Source organism: Gastrolobium bilobum, unplaced genomic scaffold (assembly GCF_033153095.1).
Source record: "Gastrolobium bilobum isolate Gb01-03AN ecotype WA unplaced genomic scaffold, APGP_CSIRO_Gbil_v1 utg8085, whole genome shotgun sequence".
NCBI classification, from domain to species: Eukaryota; Viridiplantae; Streptophyta; class Magnoliopsida; order Fabales; family Fabaceae; genus Gastrolobium; species Gastrolobium bilobum.
In genome coordinates this window covers 640,481-647,848 of record NW_026899665.1, presented here as the reverse complement: position 1 = coordinate 647,848, position 7,368 = coordinate 640,481, and positions in this window count along the sequence as shown.

Here is a 7,368-nt window from a genome sequence, read left to right as displayed (position 1 = left end):
TCTCCCAGTTATCAACTGTTGCTACCAAAATGTTATTTATATCATTATCAGTTTTTATATTCCTTCTTTTTTTTAGCTTAATGTTTCTGACTTACAGGTAATAAATTTATTTTCTACATATTTTTAATTTATGTAAAAAAAAATGAATTTCACATCTTTTTTCTTTAATATAAGAAACACTACGTAACCTTTCTTTTTTACAATTAAATCAAAGAAATGTACAGTACATCTGCTAAAAGAACAGAAATGTACATTACAAAGTTACAATGCGCTTTTCTTCATCTTTTTATTCCAATTAAGAGAACCTAATGATTTTTAATACCAAGTTAATATTTCAATATACAGATATTTATTAAATTTAACTTTTATTACTACTTTAATTTTTTATAATGATAAATATAGTAACGTTTTATGATTGAAAGCTTTTAAAAGACTAATATTATGATACACTTTTTTAAAAATAAGATCAACACAATATTTTTTAAAAATAATAACACGTTTATTTTAAAAGAATATTGAAAGTTTACAAAAATTAATAATCTACAAAAATAATTTCTCTCATCAATATTTAAAAATAAGAGAAAGAATCCGTTTACAAACTTTTTTTACAAAATTTTGTAAATTACATTATATACTCCCATAAAAACATAATATAACTAATATTCTTCCAAAAAAATAAAACGTAATTTGTAAGAATTTATAAACAGAAATTTTGTAAATATAACCCTACCTAAAAATAAATACTACCGACTCGATCAAACTAGAGGTCTCTCCAAGACTCCAACTTGTTAATCATTTTTTTTTCGTTAAAATATATTCTGCTAGTTTGTCGGGAATACTTGTTTTCAAGTTGATTATTGATATTTTATTTTATTTTCGTTAGAAACATGTTGTTAATTCTAAACATTATGAAAAGGATCCCGGCAAAAAAATTTATTTATTGTAGTTTTGAAAATAATTACGGATCTATTGCACAATGTGACGCTTTTTTTGGGCGTCACATGTGACGTCTCATTTAGGCGTCTCTCACCAAGGGAAGACGCCCCAATGAGGCGTCTCTCATGAGATGTTGACACGTGTCATTTCTCTCTCCAAAAAAATAATAATTTAATCATAAAACTTATGAAGGCCATAACTTTTGACTCGGGTATCCAATTCAGGTAATTCTTTTTTTGATTCCACATAACTTTTTGATATCTACGCAATGACATCTCATTTGATATATTTTATTTCTCACAAACATAATTTAAATTTACAAGAATGGTATTATAAGAGCGTTTAAATCCACAAGCCTCTGAGTACTAGATTTGTGATTTAATATAAAAAAATAATCCAATTCAGGTAATTTTTTTTTTGATTCCACATAACTTTTCGAGATCTACGCAATGACATCCCATTTGATATATTTTATTTCTCACAAACATAATTTAAATTTGCAAGAATGGTATTATAAGAGCGTTTAAATCCACAAGCCTCTGAGTACTAAATTTGTGATTTAATAAAAAAAATAAAGATTTAGTTTGTGATTTAAATTTAAAAAAAAAACACATTTTTTAATTTTTAATATAAAAAATAAATAAAGTTTTGGTTTGTGATTTAAATTTAAAAAAATCTAAAAAATTATCATTAATAAGGAAAACAAAATAAAGATTTGATTTGTGACTTAAACTCAAAAATCAATTTGAAAAATCTGTATAATAAAAAATAATTAAATAAATATTATAAATCTAAGAAGGATTTTATTTTTGAAAACCATTCAAAAGCTATAATTTAAATGGCTTGAAAGTAAAAAGTCATAAAACAGAAGGATGTAACTTATGATACCGTATGATTCAAGATACGAAAAATCAACCAAACGATACACAATACGAATTTCGGTTCAATAACATTGTACACTATTTTTTTTTTTCAAACACTTGGTTTTGGTGTGTTTGGTGTTGATTCGGAAAGAACTAAGAGACTTTTAGGTTTAAACGCTCGTATAGTACCATTCTTGCAAATTTAAATTATGTTTGTGAGAAATAAAATATATCAAATGAGATGTCATTACGTAGATCTCGAAAAGTTATGTGGAATCAAAAAAAGAATTACCTGAATTGGATACCCGAGTCAAAAATTATGGCATTCAGAAGTTTTATGATTAAATTATTATTTTTTTGGAGAGAGAAATGACACGTGTCAACACCTCATGAGAGACGCCCCATTGGGGCGTCTTCCCTTGGTGAGAGACGCCTAAATGAGGCGTCACATGTGACGCCCAAAAAAGGCGTCACATTGTGCAATAGATCTGTAAATACTCCCCAAACTGCAATAAATACGTAATTATTTAATTAAATTACAATAAATAAATTTTTTTGCCAAAGGATCCCAGCTGATAGAACGCCATGAGCTTCACTTATGTGGTCAATAGAAGCTGGTAAATTAATTGCTATTTTATTATTTTTTTGCAAAATTCTGAAAAGGTATATGATTAGATTTTCTGGGAACAGAATTATTTAAATAATTGATTATCTTTATAATCAATGATAATAAAGGAATAAGTTATTCTGTCTATTCTTATTTTGCCTATCTCTCTCAACACCATTAGATTACAATCTCATCTAACGATGGAGATTTGCAGAATAAAATAAACTTTTTTCCCTTTTCTTTCTCCTCACTATTTTTCACATTCTTTCTCTCTCCTCCTCTTTCTCTCTATCGATTTACGTAATTTATAACCTGAATTTATATTTAAATCTAAATTCATACAATGATTAATAGCATGATAGTTCTGGTGGATGAGTATAATTTTCAAAATTTCTTAAATCTGGTATAATTGAACACAACAGAAATCACAAAATTACAAAAAAAACGAAAACCACAAATAACCCTTCATTTGAATTAATTCACAATTACCGTAACGTTTATACTTTGTTGTTGAAATTTGAAACGAATCAACTTATCTACTTCTTCTTATCTTGTTTTTTACCTTAAAATGGGGAAAGAATCTCTGTTCTCTCCATGTTACGCCTAACAACAGGCCTACCTGATTCCATAATACAGGGCCTCTTATATCTTAATTTTTATGTAAATGCTCATAACAATAGCTGGGTTGAATGAATTGAGAAAAATGTTGGTACCTGTTTTTGATGCTGAAGTGCCACTTAAGAAAGAGAAAAGGGTAAAAGAGTTTATTTTATATCGTAAATCTTCACATTTGATGAGATTGCAATCTAACGATATTGAAAGGGATAGGAAAAATAAGAGTAGACAGAATAACTTATCCCCGTAATAAAATAAGGTTCGTGTTTAGATGTGTTTGCAGAAAAATGATTTTAAGATAAGTTGTTTTGTTTAAATTGTCCAGAAAAACCATTTTATATATAAAGAAGGGGAAAATATTTGTATTTTTAAATGACACAACTTGTGTTATTTTACTGTCATAAAGAGGTGAGATCTACACTTTTTTTGTCCATTTTTTCTTTCGTGAGATCTACCTCTTTCTCTCATTTAAAATAATATAACTTTAAATTTTAAAATAACACATACTTTTCCCCGTAAAGAATAGATAGTTGTTGCTTTTTGGGGCCTTGCTTACTAAAAAATAAAAAATGGTCAGTTGATGGAGAATGAACAATGGAATAGGCATAGTTCAGTAATGTTATATGTGTATGCCTTTTGTATTTAGTTTCACTTCCCAATTATTTTTCTGACTTTTTACTTTTTCGTCACACCACAGCTCAGTATATCACACATTAAGCAAAGAAAAAACAAAAATCCAAAACAATAAGGGTGTGTTTGGTAGAAGATTTTGTTAAGGATAGATAGGGAAATGAAAGTGGTATTTTTGGATGTCCTTGTTTGGTATCATGTTTTAAAATTTTTTGCTAGGAAACTCATTTGCCTAGTATTTGTTTTTTGTGTGTAAAAAACATTGTTGAATAATATCATCTACAAGGTGGTATTTGCTGCTAGATGGAAAAATCCAAAAAGGATTGCAAGCAAGGAGACCAAAATGACCCTGATGTTTGGGAAAACTACAACAAACTAAAACCATATTTTCTCATTTTATTTTAGTCAAGGGTTGTTGTGGTAATTTAACCATATTTTCCCACCTATATTTTACCTTCAACCAAACATAGACTTATAAAATTCTATCCAATTTCTCCGGTAAAATTTTGGCCAACCAAACAACTTTTTTTTTAATTTCCTACTAAACTTCATTTCCCACCATGTCCCTAGTAATTACATTTTCCTAGTAAAAAAAAATTCTCCTCTACCAAATGCACCCTAAGGGGAAAGGAAGGGGGAAATAAGAGGAAAAAAAAGGCTTTTATGGGAGCCCAACAAATATTAAGATATAAGAGTAAATTTCTAGAAATGAGTATATATTTCCTCTACTTAAATTAAAATGATATAGACTCACATTGAATTAAAATTAAAGAAATAGGTAAAGAGGCATGCCCCAGCCTTTTTCAGTCTCTATTGATATTTAATTTTGGACAAGTGTGTTATTTAATCTTTTCCGAAGGACTTCTTTGTTATAGTGCATTGATTTAGGTTATCCCATTTGGAGTTGAAATAAAATGAGGTTTTTGTTGTGAGGATCTGTTAGACATTACCACTGGGGAGTGGGACACCCCCTCATAAGGAGCTTTCTTCGAGAAGATGTGGTTCAGGTCATTCGAGCTATCCCCCCAAGCTCAATAAAGGACAGGATCAGCTCATCTGGAAAAATGAAATTGGAGATGATAGATTAGTGAAAAACGTCTATAACTCAATTATGGGGTTCAAATACTTAGCTACCAATAGGAAATGGAACTCGATTTGGAAATGGCATGGTCCTCTCAAAGTGGGATCTTTTGCTTGGTTTGTTTTCCATGATAAACTTCTCACGAAAGAAATAACTGCTTTGTGGGGAGAAGATGCCCACCGCCATAAATGCACCAATACGGTTGAAGACACTCTTCACGTTTTGAGGGACTGCCCATTAGCTATGCAGGTGTGGAAATAGTGGTTTAAGAATAATGTTCCAGGAGATTTCCACACGCTAAACTCGGAGGAGTGGCTGATGAAGAACTTGGAGGAAGGGTGGAATTGCAAGCCCATCTTTAGATGGGTTGACATCTTTTTTACGTCTATTTGGCATCTGTGGCTCTGGAGAAATATGAAGATTCATAGCCTTCAGGAAAGCCGTCCTCCTAATCCAATCCTGGTTATTTCAATGTACATCAGTGACGTAAACTTAGCCTTGGAAAACACCTCGCCTCCGCCCACGGTTGGGTCCATTGAAAGGTGGAGCCCTTCTCCTCCAGGGTGGTGGAAACTAAACGTCGATGGGGCTGTCAAGATCAATCACAAGGAAGCTTCGTGTGGAGGGTTGATCAGAAAAGAGGATGGGGTGTGGGTGTCTGGTTTCTATTATCGGATTAGTAGCTGCTCCCCGTTAGTAGATGAGTTTTAGGCTACGCTTAAAGGTCTGCAACTTGCCTTGGTAGAAGGAGCTCACCATCTAATTGTGGAGAGCGACTCTCCTTTAGCAATAGAGGCTATCAACTCAAACGATAGAAAAGGCACTCAAACTCAGTTAGTGAAAAGCATCAAAGAATGGAGAAAGGAGGATTGACATCTCAGATTCACTCATGTTGTCAGGAGAAGGAACAAATGCAATGACTTTCTAGCGAAAAGCAACATCACAAGGGAGGAGAATATGATTATCTACAAGGATCCCCCGCTGGGGATTGGGCCGCTTCTGGCCTTGATGTCTGGTTGTTAGCCTTTTTGTTTCTTGGGGCTTTGCCCGGAAAGAGGGCGTTTGGTTGAGGAATTTTTTTTGGAATAGTAGGGAAATGTAATAGATAGAGAAATGATTGGAAAAATAGATAAAGTGAGATAGGTAGAAAAATGTAAAAAAAAGTTGTTTGGTAGGAAAAAATTTTACTGGGAAAATTAGGTAACTTTATGAAATCAACAGTGCATTAAAAACCAGATAACCGGTTTTTCGAAAAATCTCACCTTCAAATTGAGTTTCTAAACAGTGCGGATATCTATGTTTCTCATAAATCTACACAAATTGGATAGATGAGTTTTTGGTGAAAATACGTTGAAACAAACATGGTGTTTTTAAAAGTCATACTTGAGAAACATAGATATCCGCTGAAAAGCTCCCAACCAAACACCACCTAAGGATAAAAAAAAACCAATTGTTCCTTTTGAGTGTTTAAAAAAATTTCAGCAGAGTAGTTGATGACCAAACATGAGTCACGCTCAATCATAATTGTATATGCAATTCTTTCAACCCTATCTGTTTAATTTTTATATTTCATTTGTACTGATTTTTAATTTTACAGCATTTTATATTGAATCCAAATAATTAATTCACTCCCTCTTAATTTTTTTTATGTATAATGTAACACATGAAATTCATTTTTATTTTATTTCACGTAGTATCACACTGAGATCAATGTAATTTTTGTTCATCACTTTTTAAAATCAATTTAAGGTCATTTACAAAAATAATAATTACAAACTAACGTCATTGTAACTTAATGACATGGGTTTTTAAAATATTTATTATATCGGTGACCAATATCCTAATTGGTCCTAGAAAAAGAACTGCAAATGTTTAACGATGGTGTTCAATATCCATCCTTCATGAATGTTCAAACTAATAAAATAAAAGAAACCTTAGAAAAACTAAATAAAAATACGGTATATTCTAAACCAAAAAAATTAAAAAAATACCGGTATATTCCTTACTAAAAGTGCTATTCAATAAATTTGAAATCGGGTACGTGATAGTATCTTTCTTCCATATAAGGTAGGAAGTGATCTACGTAGGATCAGTAGTTTTCGTTCTTTAGCTTTGTCCTCATTTTTTATTTTTATTTTGTATCGAAAGGAAAACAGATACTTAGCACATAAGAAAATTGAATTTTTTTTTTTTTTTGAGTTACCAAACCCTAATTTGATCTTCATAAACAAAATAATTTAATCAAAATACATGAAAAAAAAAACAAAAGATCAAAAGATAATTATTCTAAAATACCTAAACTTCATTTTTTGATATATATACTTGTTTTTAATTTATGTTCAATTTTATGAATATATTTAGTTCAAAGAAAAATAAAAAAACATGTCATGACTTAATTCCATTCTTACATGTATTAATAATGTAGTTATTTTGAAGTGAAATGTACCTTTATGTTACATAAGAATATCTGCGTACTCATTTATTTTTTAAAGGAAAGGATATTATAATATTACTACTAATCAATTTTATATTTTATTGATTCAACGATTATATTTATTTCTATCTTTGTATGGTTACGATTTCTTATATTTAATACTTTATATTTATTTCTATATTTGTATGATTATGATTTTCTA